The sequence below is a fragment of the Saccopteryx bilineata genome, chromosome 1 (assembly GCF_036850765.1).
Source record: "Saccopteryx bilineata isolate mSacBil1 chromosome 1, mSacBil1_pri_phased_curated, whole genome shotgun sequence".
NCBI lineage: Eukaryota > Metazoa > Chordata > Mammalia > Chiroptera > Emballonuridae > Saccopteryx > Saccopteryx bilineata.
The window spans coordinates 184,807,097-184,830,329 of record NC_089490.1 but is presented as its reverse complement, the minus strand read 5'-3'; positions in this window follow the sequence as shown (position 1 = coordinate 184,830,329).

The window sequence follows — 23,233 nt, the reverse complement described above, 5'->3', positions numbered from 1 at the left end:
AATGTATTAGGATGTTTACAGCCTCTTCAAGACTGGTACCTAAATGCAGGCTAAGTCAGTGATCTGCACATTAGTTTCTATTTTAAAAGGTAGAGTTGCTATGGATATTTAAACAGGATTTTACTGAAGAAAGTTCTCTGGCTAAATCGAAGCATTAAAACATTTCAGTGAAGTTTAGATTTCGTTTCACTTTCCAACCTTGCAAATGAATTTCCTAAGTTTGAAATGCAGAAGATGAGAAGGCTAAGAAGAATATAGTAAGTGTAACGTGAAGCACTGATTTCTGTGTAATTGCGACCATTCCATTTCAATCTTTATTTTCAGAGTCTGTTCAGGATTTCTTTTGCAGTCTACAACTAAAATCTACAACTAAAACTGTCAAACTGATAACAAAGAACCATTAAGTGGCTCTAACAATTGGATGGCAAGACAGTCCATTTTGGCTCAAGACATTGGAGGTGGACTTGACAAAAAGAGCAAGGCAATTCCTTTTCCACAATTTTGTCCCAAGAAGATCTCTGAAGATTGACATTGACTGAGAAGTCCCAGACAACACTGGCACTTTGCAAGGTGAACTCAGCAAATGGTTCCTCATTCTCTGAGCACATCTGGTCTAGACCATTTTACCTAAAGATATGAAGTAGGGATGAGAGAAGATGGAGGCTATATCTCTAGTGTAACTACAGCATTTATCTCTTTCATCTTTGGTTTCAAGTAGACTGACAGCTCTGATCAAATTCAAGTTGGTGTTATCTTTTGTACAACTGCTTCCTTAGGGGAAGCTTCTTAGTAAGCACGGTGTGGGAGAAGATACTGCAGGCTACAATGTGCACTTTTGTTCGTTCCCTGGCCAGAGACCAGCTTTTCTATCATGTGAGCCCTACTTCTTATCAGACTCAGTATCTAATGCTTTTTTTAAGGCTGAAAATAAGTGCTTTGGTCGTGATTTAATAGAACTTATAAATTAAATCTTTATAATGGATAGGAAAAAATATAGCAGATAACAGAATAATTTAGAGGCGTGGGTAGTTTTAGTTATTGGGGCACTGAAACACAAAACAGAAGAGATGACTTTGAGTCATGACAGATGAAGGTTGCCATCTATAATACTCACTATATATAACCTTGGAAAGCACAAGTGACTTCCAATTATGTGCTACTATGTGAAATAATAGTACAGAGGAATCTTGGATTGCAAAATTACCCCCAAAGATACATAATATGAGTAAGATTGGCCTGAATATTTAACACATTCTCACCAGAGATCCTCCCATTGAGATGATAGTTTTATAAACCAGTGAAAATTCACGTGGAAGGAGTAAAAGATGATCATGTTCTTTTTGATAAACTAATGCAAATTATGAGAAAACCAATACATCTAGGAAGAATAAAATTTGTAAGTCTGAGTCTTAGATCTGTAGCTTTCTTTATCCCTGGTTCTCTGGAAGGTGGAGTCTATGACAAAGTTTACATGCTTGGGCTTTATTAATAAGTGCAATCTCAGAGCATAAATCTGAGCCAAAAAGGAAAGTGAGGTGGAAAAGAAGGACTGTAGACACAGAGGATATATAACCAAGCAGGTCATAACTTCATAAGAAGTATAACTGATAACTTGGTTCACAGTATTTTTGAAAGCACTCAGAACAAACCTTTAGGGCAAGGTCCTACAGACTTTTCTGTAAGGGGTCAAATAGTTAATATTTCAGACTTTGCAGTGCACATAGTCTCTGTCACAATTACTCAACTCTGTTGTAGCATGAAAGTTGTCATAGACAGTAAGTAAATGAGTGGGCATGGCTATGTCCTAATAAAACTTTATTTACAAAAATAAGAAACAGGCCAGGTTGGTTCTTCAACTGTAGTTTGACAACCCTTGTTTTATTAGGGAAAAGGGAGAGGAATTTACTTAACCATTCTTTCCTGACATCCTTCTCTTATTGGCCAAAGTTCTTCCATGAGGCTTTCATACTTCTGGATTTTGTCACCTGGCCTTCCAGATAATTTCTGAGGAATAAGATTCTACACACACCAGTGCAGTGTATCAATTGAGCTTGGAAATGTTGGAGAAGCTATTGCTTTCATAGGTCCATTCAAGCTATACCTGGTTCTAAGAACCATTCTGGCTGCCACCACAGTAGCAGAGGAGGAGATACCCAGGCTGTGGGGATAATGGACAATGGTAGAATCTCAGGCTGTCCATTTGAACAAGCAGCCACAGACCAGAAACTTGGGCCCTGATAGGGCTGATTTAATCTGGGAAACTACCTAAACTGAGTCTGGTAATATATACTATTAAGGAAATAAATAAAACTCTTCATAAAGGAAATATATGTGAGAAGTGCTGATTAAAACATATTAGACCTATGTGCTTTGCTTTACAGTTTGTTAAATTACAACAACTCTAAAACTGAAGAGTTTTACTCATGCCTTAATGTCTAAGTCATAAACAGCTACTGAGAAAATTGAGATAAAACCAGCATTTGAAGATAATAACCCAGAAGACATAGCTGTCCTCCCTGGGGTGCATGGGGCCTACAACAATCAATAGAAGAGTTCAGTGATGAGATAGCCATGGGAGAGCTGGCTCTATGTGTCACATAGCAGTGGGCCAAACCCAGGTATTTGTGCAGAGACCCTGGGTTCAAATTCTGGTTTTGCGTCATAGATCAGGGTGACTTGAGGTAAGTTACGTAGTCCCTCCCTGAGCTTGTTCCCTTGTTTATAGAATAGAAAATGAGTACTTGTTGCTTTTGGATTACACAGCATGGTAAGTAAACTGACAAACACAATGCTTGGCACACTTAGGCATTTAATAAATGGAAACTATTCTCTGATTTGTGCATATGCTTTGTAAGCCTACTGGCCTTCTAATTATTCCACACTAAGTTTTTGCATGAGAATAGAAATCACTACAATTTCCTGTTCTGTCTGGGCCATCAACTTGGTTTGTGACCCTAGCAAACTGTATATACATATTTTCAAGCTTTTGTCACCTCTAAAATTAAGTGGTTGTATTATCCAAACTTTCAATTCACTCTAGATCTACAACTTTGTGCATATTGATGAGAAGAAACGAATGTAATGATGATGATTGTTTATCTGTGGCTGAGAAGGGGTAGGGGTCAGATACTGTTGGAGAGAACAGATAGACCAGGTTTGCTCCCCTTCCTTCTCCCTTCCTCTGTAGCTAGATGTACACATGCCCTCAGTAAGCTGGCAAGCTTATGCTATTCCACCAAGCTAGATCATATCACCTCACTATCTTTTCGTCGCACTCCAAGCAAAAGGCCCTTGATATGGCCTCTCAGACTCTACCTGACCTTCCTGCAACCTCACTAAGTCCCTGCCTCACCTCTCTCTCTGGCCCTTGCTCACTCTACTTTACCATCTGGGCCTCTTTGCTGGTCCTGGGACCCACCAGGCATCCTACTGGGTCAGACCATCCCACTTGCTGTTTCCCTGCCAGGATATCCTCAAGACTGGGACACCCAGCTCATTGGGATCTTTGAGGAAGTGACCCCTGTCCCATGGGGCTCCCTGAACCACTTGTTTAAAATCAAAATCTCATAAGCTCTATACCACCATAGTTTCACTCTCTCCACAGCACTTATACTGTCTGACACATGACACCTGTAACATCTATATTTTTATTAAGTCCTTATCTCCCCTTCTGCAGAGTGGGGGAAGAGTCATCTTTAAAGGTCACTGCTCAATCCCCCATGCCTTCAACAATCCCAAAACAGAAAACACAGTTTTGAATGAGTGAAAATCAGCATTTGAAAAGTCTAGAACATAGCCATATGTATAATTTCACATTCATTAATTAATTTTGTAAAATAATGTAACACTTTAATTATTAACCATCTCTAATGGAAATTCAAATAAATGTTGAGTGAAGAATGAAAAGGCTTTGCAGAATGGTGCCCAATTAAGAATTATTTGCAGATTTCAGTTTTTCTATCAACAATGCTCAGAACTAATTACAATTTATGTTCAAGCAAATGCTTAAAATCCTAAGTTTATATATTCAGTAGAATTTGTATATCATGGCTAACAAAATTATTAAACCATCTTTAAACTAATTAACATATATTATAGATAAATTTCATATTGCAAAACAAGAGAAAGTCATAAAAAATTTTAAGTTAAATTGCATTAAAAAGATCTTCGTTTGTTGCCAAAACCAAGCAATGGAAAACAGCCTTGTTATGATTCCCAGTAGAACTTCTGACTACTTTAACCAGTAGTCCCCAAACTTTAATATGTATACAAGTCACCTCTGGTTTTATTAAAATGTAAATGCTGCTTCAGAATGGTCTTGGGCAGGACCTGAGATTCTCCATACCTAGAAAACAGAAGGGTGATATTGATGTTGGCCTTTAGATTATCTGAAATGAAGCCATGTTCCTAGTGTGTCTGTCTTCTCCTAATATTACCATTATGGGGTCAAACGCCTTGAAATAGGTGAGACACTCTCTCCAGAAGAAGCTTCCTGGGTACATTGACCAGTTGGCTCAGTTAGTGCTGGAATGAAGCAGAGTGAGATGCTCCCTGTTACAGAGTTGCTTCAGGTGGGGAAACGAGTGGAAAGAACTGGCTCCCAGGAATTAGGCACTTCTGATATCTAAGCTGATGTTGGGAGGCACCCTGACTCTTCTCCATGAATAGAACTTATTTCATAGCTATATCCTAGCCTCAAACAGGCTTGTTTAAAGAAAAGAACCTGTAATATTTTTAAACTGTATTTTTCTTATTTTCTAATAGCACAGCAGAGAGAGGAAGAGAACTGAACATTTTAGTTTCTAAAATATACAATGAAATTGAATAAGGAGTTGGGGGTGGGGAGAATAACCACAGATACATTTTTTTTAAACAACAAGCTTAGGGATTGCACAGACAGTAGCACAGGCTTGCCTCGTTTGCCATTGCTCTCATTCAGCACGGCCTCAGACCTTTGGGAAGAAGATATACTCAAGTGGTTTCATACCTAGGGCTCCATTTTGTGGGTGGAGTGCAGCTCAAGTGTGGAGTGACCCATATTTGTGGAAGTAATTCTATTGGACAAACATCTACTACTTGTCACCTCCCTGGAAGGAGTTCTGATTCAAGTTGGGCATCCCAACACTCTGCTGGTGGTTACTGACAGAAACTTATTATCATCCTGACCCTGGACAGGCAGAAAAATCTGAGAGAATAGCAGGGTAAGATTTGTCTTTCTGGGCCCAGGAATTTCCATTGCTGGTATTCCAAAGGGGATAATTAATGCAAATATTTATACATCCTCAGGCTACCATGAAACTCGTGAAAAGTCGAAGGTTTTTGCTCACTTGTTTTTTTGTTTGTATGCTTCTTTTTTAAATTCAGCAGGGAACACTTTAATCAAATTAGTCTGCCTTGTCTTCCTCCTGCCTTCTGGTCCATGCTTTTGAGCCAAACGAAAGCAAGGACCAGACCAAACCATCATGGTAAAGAAAGTGGTAAGATATAATCTCCCTGTCCACATCCAGGCTGGGTGGCACCAAAGCATCCTGACGTCACTGAATTGTGCAGTCTCAGAATCCGCCCTTCTCCATGCCCAGATGGAGAGAGTGCAATGGTCTCTGCTCTCCCAGGTAACGAGGGTAACATTCAACACCTTGGGAGTACCCTCTCCGCATAGAATAACCTCAGCTTTTCTCATCTCCCCATCATGAAGCCAGCTCCTCTGTTTCAAGGATACAGAAGACCTTAGTTTTATTTGACCCTTTAAACAACATTGGAAGCTGGGAGCAACTAGTAGTTCCTTCTTATTTTCACCAGAACTAATCCAGTGATAAATGTGATATTTTCCCTCAATACTGCCAATCACGGGTCATTGTTAATCACTACACAATCTGGTATGTATTTCTTCAAGCAGTCTTATTGTATTATCATAACAAATAAGTCAATATTGCCTCTGCTCTTTCCCACTTTCTCCTGAGTACATAGGCTTTGTTTTTGTTAAAATTTCTTAAACATAAAGAAACAGGATTGGAGGATGATATGTGATTTTGATACAATAAAAAATGTTACCACTTTTCTACAGAATTTTTCTTCTGAGTTTGGTCTGCTAGTAATAATAATAAAATATTTACAACACACCAGAGAGAGAATCCTTTTTATCCACGTTCCAGATAAGGAAGCCAAAGCTCAGAGAGGTTGAGTATATAGTCCAAGGTCACGCAGCCAATAAAATTCCAGAGCTAAGACCTGAACCAGGCACCTACTAGCACCTTAATTCGTCATGCTTTTAACTTCCTAGCCCTATCCTTTGTCAATAATAATAAACAGATTCATGCAGTTCAACTGCTAGTTTCTATTCAATTACTGGTACTTTATATTTTCTTGAGTCCTATTTGGGTACATAAAGCTCTACGAAGAAGTGAAAATTAAATTATTTTTTAGACAACTACCTTATTTTTTAAAGAAGATTCTGGTTCTCCCCCCAATTCCTAATAATTTGTTTACATATCAGTAAAAACACTTCTGTTTCTTAATTACTAACAGATTTTATGACCACATATAGAAAAACAATAATAATTTCAAACAGAATCATGGGGAATTTATTCAGGTCTGTTTTAGCACTTGAAAACAGTCAAATAATACCAAAGTGGGTAAAATGTGATTTGAAGGCTACAGTTAAACGTGTCTTAGGAAGAAATTTGAGTATCAGAAGTCTTGTTTCCCGTTTATAGGCCAGCAGTGGGCACACAAGCCTCGCATGCTGTACAAATGTTTGCTTAGTGACTTACCAGGTCCAGTGCCAGGTCTGGTTTATGAGCATGGTCCTGTCTCTTGTTGTAGATGGTGAATTGTAATAAATGCATTCAAGGACATTAGATCACATCTGCAAAGAGATTCAGAGAATATCTACTATACAGCGTTGAAGGAAGTGGCAAACATTTCTGCTTCACAAAAAGCTATTTTTTTGAGGAGGTGTTTCTTCATCTTTGTATCCTTCATCTTTTGTATTTGAAAATTCTACAATCAATTCTTTTGTTATTAAATTAGCTTTTAAATTTACTAATATATATCTTAGTATATAACTGGCTCCTACTAGGTCATGGCCAGGTTTGATTTCACTTCATAGCCTTGACTTTCTTTCCATTCATTTTCATCAAGGCACATATTGAATGACTCTCTTTTACAAAACAGTAGTTGTTGAATTCTGATGTGCATGTATGTGCCCGTTACACCTCGAAACAAACTTATGTTCCAGGGTGAAAACCTGGCATTTAGAGTTTCAGTCAGAATTATTTTTTATGACTTAGGTATAAACCCACAAAAACACAGCCTTATAATATAAATGCTGACATAACCTTTACATATCCTTATCTATAAATCCAGGTGCTATAAAACACTATATTTGAAAAGTCAAGCTAGGTAAAATACTAAGTTAACATTTGTTGGGAGAAAGAGAAAAACCACTGGTTAAATACTTTCAAATCCAGTTCTGAGTGAAATACAGATCCTTTTGGCTATCGTCAGTAACAAAATAAAATGTAAAATAACAATCTTCTCAGTAAAATTAAAGCCCCAAATCCTCTCCATGAAAAAAAAAAAAGATACTTCAATTAGGGGTTTATTATTTTCCAATCCAAAGCCAAATTGATGATGCCCTTGAGAGTTCCTTTCCTAAGGAGTTAGATTTCAGTCTTGTGTGTTTGGTGGGGATGGGAAAGGTCCCCCGTTCTCACCGACTGCTGCAGGAGGCAAAGATCATATGGAGCGAGATGGAATATTAGGCCAGCAGAACTCTCATTGAACACTTGATGTCATATGTCTTCTGACACTGGCTTTTCCATCAGGTCATTTCAGGATAAGGGACTACTGAAAGAGCATAACTGACTTTGCGGGTGAACTGCTGACAAGTTTCAGGGGTTTGGCTGGCGTTCCAGAGTTTATTTGAGTTACTCTTCACTCTCATTGGCCGGCAAAGCTAAGTGAAAACTGGCTTTTCTGCGAACACTTTCATTGCTTCCTGATTGTACTGGTATCAGGAACGCCATAAGAAAAGCCCTTGAGGGACAGATTCTTACAGGCGTAGGTTTATTTGGGTAAGGAAGAACTGTCTGTGGAAAGGTGCAAAAAGAGTCTGTTTATTGTTTATTTGTAACACATAGCAACTGTAGGCAGCAGTATGTAATGGGTGTGCTGATGACTTGTTCCTGGGTATTATTTGGAATTTACACTTTCTACAGTAGGTTCCAAAGAATTCTCATTGATGATCAAAGTACCAACAGACCAAATCCATTCTACAAGAGCACTCTGAATCTGTAGATATTTCAGTTGTATTTTAAACCTAACAGATGATGACTGAACTGAGAAAGTGTTAGGCTACATAGAAAATTGGACATTTTATTGAATTACCTGGTGATTCCCACATTCCCATATATTCTATGTCATCATTTACTATGAAGAAAATATCTGGATTATATAACTATAAAATTCTACTTATGTTTTAGTAATGGTTGCAGAAAACTCATGTACTGTTTAGACCATTCTGTCTGACGATGCCACGGTGCCTGTCAGTTCGGTTGGGTTATTGTTTGTGGTTTTGATACTAGCTGGGAGAGAAAGGAGGAACCAACGTGATTAATGGCTGGGCAAATAGAAACACACCTATTGCTGGGCTTCGTTAGACAGATGTGAGGACACTGTTTAACACTAGAAGCCTCCTCTGAAGGAAATCTCAAACCCCAAGGGTCTCATTCCTGCACTGTGACCAAGGCCAATGTGCTGTCTATATCTGTGCCAGGGGAAGAGGGGAAGGACTACACAGAGAGTCCCCTTTCCACAGAATGGCGTGTTGCCAGGTGACCGAAGCTGCTTACCTCACAGCCAGGCCTGACTTCCTTCTGTGTCAAGAGAGGAAATGGAGGAAGGCCCTGGCCCTGTGATATGTGAAGCAAAAATTTAAAGAGCAAGTAGGAAAGACCTGCTTTGAGTAGACACCGGAAGCAAAAGAAGGAAGCAGGACATGCCCATTTCTTTGCAGGATACAATAATGCCCCCTATTCAAATGTGATGCTGAAGATGCCAGCTTTTGTCCAGTTAGGTTGGAGTATACTCCTCCCATGGGGTGGTAGGAAGGCCTAGAGCTTAGGCAGACACCTCCTCCTCATAGGAGTGTGAGGAGAGAAGGTGGACATGTTCTTGTTCCCAACACCACACTTCCTTCTGACAGCAGACTGTCAGCCTATCTTATTTTTATACCACATGACTGTCCAGAACTTGCTTGAATACCTCCAGCAGGACATTACTCCTAGCTGTCCATGTAATTCAGGATAGTGGCAGAAAGTTCTCACATGGAACCCAATCTGACTTCATGACTTTCACCATATACATTGGTGTTGTCCAGCAAAGAGCAGGTCTAATCGTAAAACTGTCCAGATGGATGAGACATTATTTCTTTCCACACACCCCTCCCCACCCAAACACCACATCTAGCCATGCAAAGCAGATGCACTCTTAACACAGAACTAAGAAAAGTCTTCTGAAAATGTTAGGATACTTAAAATCAGTTTCCTCTTAGATGTTAATGCCCCTATCATTGGATTGTGGAGGGAGGTTCAGGTTAGAGACCGTGGGAAAAGTGGAGTGGATTGGCTGGGCACCCAGTGGGATGACGGGAGCGTGGTGCCTTGTCTGTGCTCTCACTAAACAGCACTGAAGCGCCTGCCCCTCTCTGCGTGTCTCCTTTTGCCTCTGCTCTCAAAAGTGAAATTCTGCACAATCGGGAGGACTGGTGCAGAGTGAAGACACTTAAAGCAAAGAAAATAAAGAGTCAGATGTCCCAGCAGCTTTCATTGCGTCCTGATTCGCACCACCCCCAGAGCAACCATGAAAGTAGGAGGGACCAGATGAAGACATTTAAAAATTGGTTCTGCTCCACGGTGATTCGGAGCAGGCTGGGGCTCGGCTGCTCGGAGGAGGCTTGAGGAGCCGCTCCCGGGGTTGGGGCACTAACATGGCAGCTCCGTACCTCTTGGAGACCTGACTCACCAGAAATGGGAAGTAGAAAGAATGAAGCCTTTTTTTTTTATACTATATATAATATATAACAACGTAAAATCTAATGAAACCGAATTCCATGGAAATTCAACAGGAGTATGTACTGTATTCAGTACAGCCATGGCCAACTCCTAGCCCTCAGCACGGAGCTGTAATGCTGTGACTGAGGGAAGTGTGTGGGCGCTTTTGCCGGATCCGTGCCATTCATTGCGTCTACAGAGATCCGTGTGAATCAAGAATTCCGTCGGTTCCGCGGGGAGAAAGGAAGTGCACTTGTGAGCAATGTTGAAACACAAACGAGCCCTGGCCGAGAGCCCTGTTGGTTAGAGCATCGGCCCGAAGCACAGAGATTGCCAGTTCGATCCTCGGTCAGGGCACATACAGAAATAGATCAGTGTTTCTGTCTCTCTGTCTCTCTCCCTTCTTCTATGGCTAAAATCAAACATATATATATATATTATATATATATATATATATAATATATATATATATTATATATATTCTTTTTTTTTAAGAGAAAAACATAACTAAACAAAACTCCTTACCATGCAAGGCCCACACTTTTAAACCTGTGTTTAAAAGTGGATTATATAAACTTGGGACCTCTCTCGGAGGTGGATCTGAGATGACATATATATTGCTGCATGGTTACTTAAGGAACGACCATTTTTCAGTGGAGAATAAGCTACTAAATGCTTTGCATGACTATTCAAGAAACATTCATAAAGAAGTACAGGGTGACGTGAAATGAAGATATGGTAAACTTAGTCTTCAGCTGCCTGCATATTGCTTGGCAAAAAGCAAGCCTCTGCAATCTCCTTGTAAGTATTTAAGATCTTCTGAGTTCTTTAGTAACCTTGGGAATTCATTAAGAGCATCAGGGTCTGTCACGAGGTAAGTGTTGAGTGGATAAGGTTGAAAGAGCAGTAGATTAAACTTCCTTTATTTCTTTATCATTACATCACACAAATGTCTGTGTTCCCAGCCAAATACATTAAGAAAAAATAAAAGAGGAAACTCTGAATAATGATTGATAAAATGCCAAGCAACTTTGGACTTTGTTGGTATTTGCTCTTGAATTGAATTCTAATGATTCTATAACATGTAACTCTAAAGTAATGTAACTTGAAAAAAACCCATCAAACCTCTCAAAACATACCAGTAAAAGTAATTAAGTATTACTTTACTGTTCCTTAGAGCAGTCATCTCAGAATGCTAGCTTTTAGCCCAATAATTCTGAATTTATTTTTATTTTTTTGTATTTTTCCGAAGTTAGAAGCGGGGAGGCAGTCAGACAGACTCCCTCATGCACCTGACCTGGATCCATCTGGCATACCCACCAGGGACCAATGCTCTGCCCATCTGAGGTGTTGCTCCATTGTGGACGGAGCCATTCTAAGCCTGAAGTGAAGACCATGCAGCCATTCGGGCCTGAGGTGGAGGCCATGGAGCCTCCTCAGTGCCCGAGCCAACTTTGCTCCAATGGAGCCTCGGCTGCAGGAGGGGAAGAGAGAGACAGAGAGGAAGGAGAGGGGGAGGGGTGAAGAAGCAGATGGGCGCCTCTCCTGTGTGCCCTGACCGGGAATCGAACCTGGGACTTCCGCACACCGGGCTTAAGATCTACCCCTGGCCCAACCGGCCAGGGCCTGAAATTTTTCAAAATCCCTTTTATGCTATCTCTCTGCAAGTATCTTTAGTTCCTTGTACGCTAATTTGAATGTCTTTGTGTGCCTGAACCTTATAGTCCGGCACTTGCCTTTTATCTATCATCCTCCCAGTATGGTCACACTTGATCTAGAAAGTTCAAATGATTTGTCCAAAGTCACAGAGACCTAGGATCAGAACCAAGATGTTTTCTAAGATAGCATTTTTTTTTTTTTTTTTGCTACAACATCCTTCTGCCTTTTTCCTTTGTGGGTGGACTTAATTTGGGGGAAGAATTGTAAGTTACTCAAAACTAAGTCTAGTAAATAAGACAAATGGTCAACTGAGTGTAATAGGGCAATCATTTCCCGGGCATCCTGATTAATGCTGCACAGATACAAGAGATTTTAAGGTACGGGCATGACCTTAAACTAACTCGAATAAATGGATCAAAACACTGAGCTGTGATTATAAGTATAATTGAAAGTAGTTTCCCTGAATTTGGGATTCTGGATTCTGTCCCTTCAGTCAACAGGTTTGGATTCATAAAACCAATAGAGAAAGCACCCATTTTAGTTAATACCTATTTATTGTGTCCTTCTTTCAAATTCACTGTGACAGGATTGCAATGAACAAAATTGTTAGCTTATGAAAAGCATTATGAAGTCTTTCAAGTGAAAATGGGACCTAACATTTTATGTAGGGGTGCAATTATTATTTTCTATAAAGCTGTTAGAATTTTTAGAATGTTTGTGTACTGCCAAGTTGCTATGTGGACACCTTTGGGGAAACAAAATCAACACATGCCGTCTGTGGTGACAGACCTTTAATCAATTCTGTGCTATTCTGGAGTCTTTCAAATATGGTCAGCTCTTAAACCTGCTGCTCTTTAAAGTCTTGTGATAAAGATAATAAATACCTTGTTAAGCTACTCTTTCTGCTTCAATTAATTTATATTGTGGAGATACCACTAGCCCAGAAACTCAAGCACATCATCTAGATCTTTCCCTATAGTTTATGCAATAAAATAAATGTCTTTTTATAAGAATATCTTAGTTTGATCTATCACTAGAGTTTTGAGGTAGTTTTCTAGTAATAATGCTCACTTGGTAGATTAACACTTGTTCAAGAACATGCACTAGATGCCTGGCACATTTTATAGACTATTCATTATTTTATTTATATGTTTAATCCTCATAATAACTTCCTGAGATGTGTTACTAACTCAGTAAGGAAACTGAGGCTCAGAGAGGCAACATAAGTTCATAGAATGAGAAACTAGCTGTACTGAGATTGAAACCCAGGTCTGTGGGTTTCTAAATTACATTTTTTCCATTCTGCCATCTGCACATGCTTCTTTAAAAGCAGAGTGCTTTGTGACCTTTCCCTATTACACGCAAGAGCATACATTGTAAGATACCTACCTACCCTTGTGGAGGGGAGATTTGAGAATAAATGGTTGAGAAAGAAGTAGTAATTAGGGGGTAGTCTAGGAACTCCTACATCTATTGGTTGGCCTATAATACATCCCTGAAAATAACTCCAATGGATATATATGCACAGAAAATCATGTCTGGCAAAGTTGAGCACATTATTAATAGCTGTGTCTTTGACCACACAGTTTTGTGCGTTGTCTTGGGGATCTAAGCTGGACTGTGGAGAACCTCTAAACTCTTTGCTGAGGCCGACACCTGCCTGGTTGCCTCCTTTTTCCTCTGGTTCAGAGAAGAGAGGAAGACAATTAGTTTTGAATGAGAATAGGACCTGATTTCATTTTACCAGTCAGGGAGGAAGCAAGTCCAACATTTCCAAGACAGAGAAACTCCTGGAGCTTTGTGTACCCCAATTCTCACCTCTGGTATACTTAAATTTTTAACTCTTGTCAAACCTCGAGAACATTATTAGCCCAGTGACCAAAAAAAATGTTGTGTCTCAATGATTCTGTAAAGGATGGATTAAGTAGAAATGGAGATAGGCTAGTACAGAGGTGGGTCGGGAAGGTGTCAGCTTCCCTTAGCTATCAGCGATGCACTGATTTATGGATATCCAACTCATGATGCTCTCTTCATTCATTCAGTGTAATAATCTTTTTAGTTAATTAGCCTGGATCTACTTTAAGGTTAGGTAAATCCATTTCAATAGAGAGAAGGATAAAATTCACAAGAATCACATTTAACCATGTCCTTTACTCATTGTAGTGCAAAGGAGTTGACACGCAATTTGAGATTGAATGTCTTCAGAAAGGAGTCACTGATGAAACACCTGGAACAAATATTTTCTAAATCTGTGGCTAATGGGTTCAATAATTATGGCAGTCTCAACTCTTTTTTTCCCCAAACCTTTCACTACGGTTATGCCAAACTTCTAAACACATATATCAAATCGAACTGATTAGCCATAAAGATAGTTTCCAATCTATATTATACACACAGGGCTTAACATACATGTGGATCCATGAAGCTGAGCTCATCTTTTCTGTGCACAAGAATGGAACTTCATTTATTGTCCTAGTCAGAATAAATGGCTACGCATGAGTAGAGTTCTAAAGATGTCTTGACAATTGGAGATAATGCTGGAATAAAACAGCTACTTGAGCCCCAACAAATGAATATAACTATTTTATCACAACCTCTATAATTTTTCTGATTATTATAGTTCTGTTGGTATAATATCTGATAGTATGTTTAATATTTTTATTTCAGAAATCTAGATGTGGCAGACACTATTACGTAACTGTCCAAAAGTTATAGCCTCTTCCTGGCTAACAAAATCCCAAGTTCATGTAGGCAGGCCATGTAGCAACTCCAGGAAATGAATCAATCCTTTCTGCTGTGTCAGATACCTGCTTTCCCAGACTTCCTTGCAGTAAGACATGCCTATAATAAGTTTTGGCCAATGACGTGTCAGAGAAATTCTGAGGGGGATCCCCCCTTCTCCAGTTGAAAAATAGTAACCCTCTTCAACCTGCTGTGTTCTCCCTCCCTGCTGGAGACATGGAAAATGAGTCTCTGATTCCTTGAAGTGGTAATTATCCTGCAATCATAGGGGAATAACCTTATGATGAAGGGCCCACCTATGGCTGATGGCAAAGCACAGGGATGGCTGAGCGGCCGCACTCAATGTGAACCACACCCTCGAGAATAAGAGACAGTCCCTGTTACTGGAATGGGGGATGTAGACAGTGGCAGTGCACTTACACATGTCACATAAAGGAAGCCTAAGGGCTACGACCGCATGAATGAGGGACCTCCGTCTCAATATTGCCAAAGATGGTGTAAGGTAGATGAGAAGTTATCCAGACCAAAGTATGTAGAAAAATCCTGTAAGGAAAAGGATCTGAGCAGAAAGACGAGCACACACAAAGGCAGGGTGATGAGAGAGAACGAGGCCGACTGCCACATGCCAAGGGGTCAACGGTGAAAGACGGGGTTAGAGAGGGGGCAGCATCCTGCTTCTACGGGACTTTTCTGCCAGATGACGGTGTTGCTTTCATTCCAATGATCGAGTGCTATTGAGGGAACAGTATCTATTCTATTATTACATATTGTACACTATATTTTATATTCTAGACGCTCCAGAACTTGGAGACGAAGAAATGTGTTGACACGAGGGAGAACATAAAAAATGTAGGGAATTTTTAATCCTCTAAAAAGATGTGCAGACTTCTTTGTGCCTTATTTGGGACTAGCGATGTCCTGCTGGTATCAATGGGAAGTTTTCGTTCAGGATCACATCTCTGGATAGGAAACCCGTGAGGACGAACCTAAAACTAAAGTGACTATACAAGCTGGGAGCAGGGCTTCTTTCTGAGGAGTAGCAGCTACCCTCTAAATCCAGGCCAGTGTCACACTGCATGGCAGGCATCTGACAGGGAGTCTCTTCTGGTGGGTTTTGGCTGCTGCCTCCCTGCTCTCAAGGCCACTGATAAGCAGGAATAGCGTAACCACAGGAATGCCTTCTGATAACAGTCAAGTGGGCTGCTACATTCCTGGGCTCTGGTTGAAGTCTCCCCATCTGCTGCCAAGCTGTAGAAAAAGAGTCAAATTGGTCAAATGGGCTGGTAGCTTGTAGGGAGTGAATAGTGGTGTGCACACCTCTGTGTGTGTGTGTGTGTGTGTGTGTGTGTGAGAGAGAGAGAGAGAGAGAGAGAGAGAGAGAGAGAGAGAGAGAGAGAACACGCCAGAGCTGAGACTCAGACTCTATCAATATAGGATATGTGGATATCCTACAGTTAGGTATGTGGTGCTATAGTGTATATTGAATAGTTCCCTGCCTCCTTGCCCCCCAGGGAACACCACTTGCCCAGGTGATAACCCCTTTATCAGAGGCAGAGCCTGACAGAAGCCTGCTTTGGCCTTCTAGTATGATACTTTGACTCTAGCAGCCTGAGAAACTAGTTGCCAAGGTGTTTACAATGCACGTGGGCTCTCTGGGCTCTTTGCTCACCATTCCATCCTTCTTCTTGACCACTTCTCTAAAACCAACTACTTATGGTTTCATAAACACAAGCCTACTTTGCACATGCTGTCCATTTTTATGGAATCTCCTTTCCTTCACTGCTTGGCAAAATCCTAGTTATCCTTCAAACCAGCTCATGAGGCACTTTCAGGAAGGATTCTCTCTTCTCCCATCACTGCATGTGAATGATGATGCCTTCTCTAGGTCCTTATTATTACTTAAACAACAATTTCCTAAACCCACTGGATATATATAATTTCATAGCTTGTTGGTCATTTTTATATGACTTCTGCAGAAATATCTATCTAAGTTCTTTGCCAATTGTTGAACTGGGTTGTTTATTGTTGTTTTTGCTGCTATTGTTAAGTTATAGAAGTTCTTTGTATATTCTGGACATTAATACATTATTAGATACAGAATTTGCTAATATTTTCTTCCATTACATTGATTGCTTATTCAGTTTGTTACTATATCCTTTGATGCATGGAAGTTTTAATTTTGATGTAGTTTTATCCATTTTTTATTTTGCTATCTGTGTTTTCAGTGACACATCTAAGATACCATTGCCAAAGCCAATGTCATGAAACTTTTTCCTGTTTTCTTCTACAAGATGTTTGAAAATTAGTTTTGAGAGAGAGAAAGATCAATTTGTTGTTCCACCATTTATACATTTATTAATTGATTCTTATATGCATCCTCACCAAGGATCTATCCCTCAACCCTGGCATGTTGGGATGACATTCTAACCAACTGAACTACCCAGCCAGGGTTTTTCTACAAGTTTTGTACTTTTAGGTCTAACATTTAAGTCTTTTTTTAAAAAAAGAGAGAGGGATAGACAGACAGGAAGGGAGAGAGATGACAATCATCAACTTGTTGTTGTGGACTTCAGTTGTTCATTGATTGCATTCTCATACATGTCTTAACTGGGGAGCTCCAGCTGAGCCACTGACTGCTTGCCCAAGTCATTGACCTTTAGTTCAAGCCAGCGACCATCGGGTCATGTCTATGATTCCACATTCAAGCAGGTCACCCCACATTCAAGCTAGATGAGCCTGTACTCAAGCTGGTGACCTTGTGCTTCAAACTTGGGTCCTCAGTGTCCCAGGCCAACACTCTATCTATTACACCACTGCCTGGTCAAGCCTAACATTTAAGTCTTAAATTTGTTTTGAGTTAATTTTATATATCAAATAGAGTAAGGAAGAGCTCAACTTCATTCTTTTGCAAGTTGATACACTGTTTTCCTAACACCATTTGTTGAAGATACTCTTCTTTTTCATTGAGTGGTCTTTACATCTTTATCAAAGGTCATCTGACCATATACATAAGGCTTATTTCTGGACTATTTTATTCCAGTGGTCTATATGTTTATCTTTTTGCCGGTATTATACTGTTTTGATAACTGTAGCTTTGTAGTATTAAAATCAAGAAGTTTGAGACATCAAACTTTGTTCTTTTTTAACATTGTTTTGGCTCTATAGATTCCACATATATTTTAAAATAAAATTTTCTATTCCTGAAAAAGTGCCATTGGGATTTAGATAGGGATTGCATCAAATATATAGATCACTTTGGTTAGTGTAATAGGCTGAACTGTGTTTCCTCACACTTTATATGTTGAAATCCTCTCATTGTAACTGAATTTAGAGATTGTAACTTTCATGAGGTCATTAAGCTTAAATTAGGTCATAAGGGTGGAGCCCTAATCCAATACAACACTGTCCTTATAAGAAGAGGAAGAGACCCCAGAAATGCATGCACACAGAGAAAAAGACAATTTGAAGACACAACAAGAAGGTAGTCATTGGCAAGCCAAGGAGACAGGCTGCAGGAGAAACCACAATTGCTGACACTTTGATCTTGGACTTCCAATCTCTAGAATGTGAGAAATTTTTTTTTATAAGTAACCCAATCTGTGTTATTTTGTTATAGCAACCTTCCCAAACTAATTCAGACCATACTGTTATTTTAACAATATTAAGTTTTCAAATCTAGGAACAAGAGATATCTTTTCATTATTTGTATCTTCTTCAATTTCCTTCAGCAATGCTTTGTAGTTTTCAGTGTACAAGTCTTTTGCCTCTTTGATTAATTCCAAAGAATTTTATTCATTCTTAGGCTTAGTTAATGGAATTGTTTTGATTAATATCTTTGGAACAATTATAGGAATATAAACATACTAATAATAAAACTTTCTATAAAATAAAAAGGGTTCATAGAACTTCATCCAGGTGATCTAAGTTACCATCAATAGTGATGTCATATTGACTGTATGTATCCTTGATACAATGTAACAGAGATGACGCTTTCTTACCCTTGGCATGAACCTTTCTGCTTCCACAGAGGGCATCGGAAAGAGGCTATGTCAAGTTGTCTGGAAAGAGGAGTCAGGGAACAGGGACATGAGTGGACATATTCCTGAGAATCAAGAGAAACCATCATAAGATGCCTAAAAAAACCCAGAAGATAGGTTAAGGGAGGGTGGAGATCCTACAGTCATGAAGATGGGGCAAGAGCTTCTGATGTCTGGATAGTAATGTTACTAAGACTTCCCATAGGAAGGAAGCCTGGAAGTCTTCAGGTTACAGGGATAGCTACCAAACAATGGTTAGTATATCCAAACTTGGATATTTAAATAATTATGACCAGGAAATGCCTAAGTAGAAAAATACAGGTTTCTCTGAACAAGGAGAATCTCTTATGGAGTAACAAGTGAGTCACAGTCTGGCCTCATCGGGGTTTACTGAAAGTTAAAGGGACTGGCAAGAGCCTTGCTACCAAATTTTCTTGAGAAGTAGTTGATAATGAGCATTAGCGAGAAAATTTTGCAATAATAAATTTCAGTTCTAAGTGAACAGTGACCAGTGCTCTACACACCACTATTTCAAAAAAAGTCATGGTTACTCGTGGTTAGGAGTTTGAGCAAATCTTAGATGGCTCTTATTGTTACCCTGAAATGTATCTATCTCTTCCTTTCAGGTGGTCACATGTCAAAATAATCTTTAATTTGTGTCTTTCAAGACCTTATAAGATCAGATGACTAGTATCAGCTGGTAGTCACTTACAGCCTGGGCCAACGCATTTGAGACAAGAAGTTTCAGTGGGAAGCACGGGACCACAAGAAAAGCATACACATGTGTGCACATGCATGTATGAGCATGCACACACACATGCACATACTCAATATGTATAATTATTTCTCATCATTTTAAAATCCTCTCTGAATTAAAAATATTGCAGATAAACAAATGAATAAAAACTCATGGATACAGATAACAGTATGGTGATTACCAAAGGGAAGGAGAGCGGGGAGTAGTAACACGTAAAGGGTGTCAAATATAAGGTGATGGAAAATGGTTTGACTTTGGGTGGTGGGCACACAATGTAATAGGCATATGAGGTATCATAGGAATGTACACTTGAAACCTAATATAATGTTATTAACCAAAGTCACCCTGATAAATTTAATATAAAAAGTGTTGCTGATGGGCTAATCTTTAGGAACATGAATAGTCTTCAATTTAGAGCTTTATGAAGCTTCAAATTCTACAATGAATGTTTTTAGACATTTAGAATCAAATCAATTCAATTACCACTACGCTAAAAGTAACAAATTTTATAATTTTCCAAAGAAACAGATTATTTCCAAAGTCTTTGTTTTGATAAAATATTTCTTTTGTGTTTCCTACTGACTTTGCCCCTTCTAGGTCAAAGTATTTTGAAATAAAGATTTTTGTCTCATCTTGACATATTTCCCATTGCTTTACATGAAGTGGGAACTTGGGATATGTCTCCTATCTCACATTGCTAGCACCTGGTGGGAACTCCATTTCTGATGAAACGACTGAGAAACTGGCAGTGCATGTCTCTTGGATAGTATAATTCTGTTGTTGTTTTCCTCTCTTCTTCCCAGGGTTTGATATTTGTGTAACTCTGAAATACATTGAGGTTTATTTGTGGAAACATCAGGATACAGGTAACAAATTTTGGAATCGCTTAAGTTTAGCTAATTAATGAGTCATAAGGAACTGCCTTGAAAATCTAAGATACTTTTTCTACCACTCTACTTTATGGATAGGGTAAAAGAACCTCCAAAATATATTTTTAAAAAAATTCCAGGTATGTAAAGAGATTAAAATTAGGGAGAATCAGTAAATGTGGAACACATCCTTTATTGATTAATCAAGAGAAGTTGGACACTGCTCTGAAAAACATGGCATCAACGGTATTCAAAAGAAGTGCACGCTGACATTGCATTATGGCTCTCGGCTGGTTATCTCAGTGTTCTTGCACACAGAGCATTGTCAAGAACCTGTTTTTTCAAATTGTTGTTTCACTCTCAAGATAGTCCTAGAAACAAGGTAACCATTGCTTCTGGGAGAAATTGAAACTAATGGATCAAAGACCTAAATATAAGACCTGAAACAATAAAGTACATAGAAGAAGACATAGGTACTCAACTCATGGACCTGGGTTTTAAAAAGCATTTTATGAATTTGACTCCAAAGGCAAGAGAAGTGAAGGCAAAGATAAATGAATGGGACTACATCAGACTAAAAAGTTTTTGCTCAGCAAGAGAAACTGACAACAAAATAAACAGACAGCCAACTAAATGGGAAATGATATTTTGAAACTACAGCTCAGATAAGGGCCTAATATCCAAAATATACAAAGAACTTATAAAACTCAACAACAAACAAACAAACAACCCAATAAAAAAATGGGAAGAGGACATGAACAGACACTTCTCCCAGGAAGAAATACAAATGGCCAACAGATATATGAAGAGATGCTCATCTTCATTAGTTATTAGAGAAATGCAAATCAAAACTACAATGCGATACCACCTCACACCTGTTAGATTAGCTATTATCAACAAGACAGGTAATAGCAAATGTTGGAGAGGCTGTGGAGAAAAAGGAACCCTCATCCACTGTTGGTGGGAATGTAAAGTAGTACAACCATTATGGAAGAAAGTATGGTGGTTCCTCAAAAAACTGAAAATAGAACTACCTGATGACCCAGCAATCCCTCTACTGGGTATATACCCCAAAAACTCAGAAACATTGATATGTAAAGACACATGTAGCCTCATGTTCATTGCAGCATTGTTCTCAGTGGCCAAAACATGGAAACAACCAAAAAGCCCTTCAATAGAGGACTGGATAAAGAAGATGTGGCACATATACACTATGGAATACTACTCAGCCATAAGAAATGATGACATCAGATCATTTACAACAAAATGGTGGGATCTTGATAACATTATACGGAGTGAAATTAGTAAATCAGAAAAAACCAAGAACTATATGATTCCATACATTGGTGGGACATAAAAATGAGACTAAGAGACATGGACAAGAGTGTGGTGGTTACTGGGGGTGGGGGGGAGGGGGCACGGGAGGGAAGGAGGAGAGGGGGAGGGGGAGGGGAAGGGGCACAAAGAAAACTAGATAAAAGGTGACAGAGGACAATCTGACTTTGGGTGACGGGTATGCAACATAAGTGAATGACAAGATAATCTGGACATGTTTTCTTTGAATATATGTACCCTGATTTATTGATGTCACCCCATTAACATTAATAAAATTTATAAAAATTAAAAAAAAAGAAACTAATATAACTAATATTACTATAGAGGATCAGAAGAGAGCCAATGAAACCCAGAATATGGAATGTTCTTCATATGGCTGGGAATCCAACACTGAACCAACAAGTTTTGGCATCTGAAATTAACTCTATTGTTGTCATAGTATTCCCTTGCCTGTACTGCCTCTGTGCTTTGAATAAATGAGGGGCACCTATAGCTGAACCAATTGCTATGGTTATAGGCAATCTGTCTGATATCTCCTGAAAGTGAAAAAACAGAGTAATTTAAGGTGAATATCACCTTTCCTTTAGAAAGAACAGCTCTCTAATGGCTGCACCCCCCTGAGAGCAGCAATGCATTAAAGCCCAGGTTCTCATCCACCCCCCCTCCTCACTCACAAATGCACCCCCTTGACACCCAATGCTATTCCATTTCCAGAGGACCAGCTCCCTTGGTTTCTGGAGTGTGGGGTTTGGGAGGAGGTTCAGAGTTGCAGATACAAAGAAATCTGTGAGACCTGTTAAGTTATATTTATTATTAATATAAATTTGATAAGCACTGGCATTGTCATTGGCACCAGACAGCCGAGTCCTAATACTTCTGGTGTTGCAAGAGCTCGCACAAACAACGTTGGCATTAACTGTGGTGCCTGCTTTTCCTCAACCATGCCTTTTTCCTCAGGGCCTCTTGGGGGAGTTGGGCATTTAGGCTCTGTAAGTGAAGGGCTGGTCTGCACTCAATCTTACTGAGTTCATCTTGCAAGCATGTATTCAGGGCCCACTGTGGGCCAGGTGGCCGCCTAGGTTCCGGAATTACGAAGAGGAACAGGTCTCTTCCCTCTGGGAAAGAGTTGAGCAGACAATCGGTATCTTTCCAAGGATGAAAGAGTAAGTGCTGGAACAAGACTTCTCTGGGCTTTATGGTTAGATTTTCCAAAGAACTTGACTGTGGCTGAGAGGAGCTTATTTGTGTGTAAAGTGAAAGGTTGCAGAAATGTTTCACTGATCCTGCAGGCTGAAAGAAGAATCCTATTTCTTACTCTATATGTTTTCCTATTATTTTAGCCCACATTACATGTTTCCATGTCTCCTGTTGATGTACTTTTTCTATGATCCTTTTTTGTCCTCCTGATAATATATCTATAGGTAATTTTTAGTCTCCTTTTCCCTCTCTCTCTTATTTTAGATAATCCTCTTGGTAATTGCAGTTCTGTTGAAATTGGAATGGAAATAGGGAAGTTAATGTTGTAATTCATTACTAATGAGTTCATACTTTTTTTTGCATAAGAAAGATATTAATGGCATGAACTAAGCTGCCTGGTTTGCTCTCTGGAAGAAAGAGGTTTTATTTCTTGATTACAAATCCGGCTTTTGGGCAAGGGTTGCTGTTTTGTACAAAGCACATTTTAAGCCTGACTTTGTTGTTGTGCAGGAAGCTGTCCAAGAAAAGCTCAGTGCTGTAGGTGAACTGGTCAGAACCAGATCTCGGTGGAGATGTATTTATTCT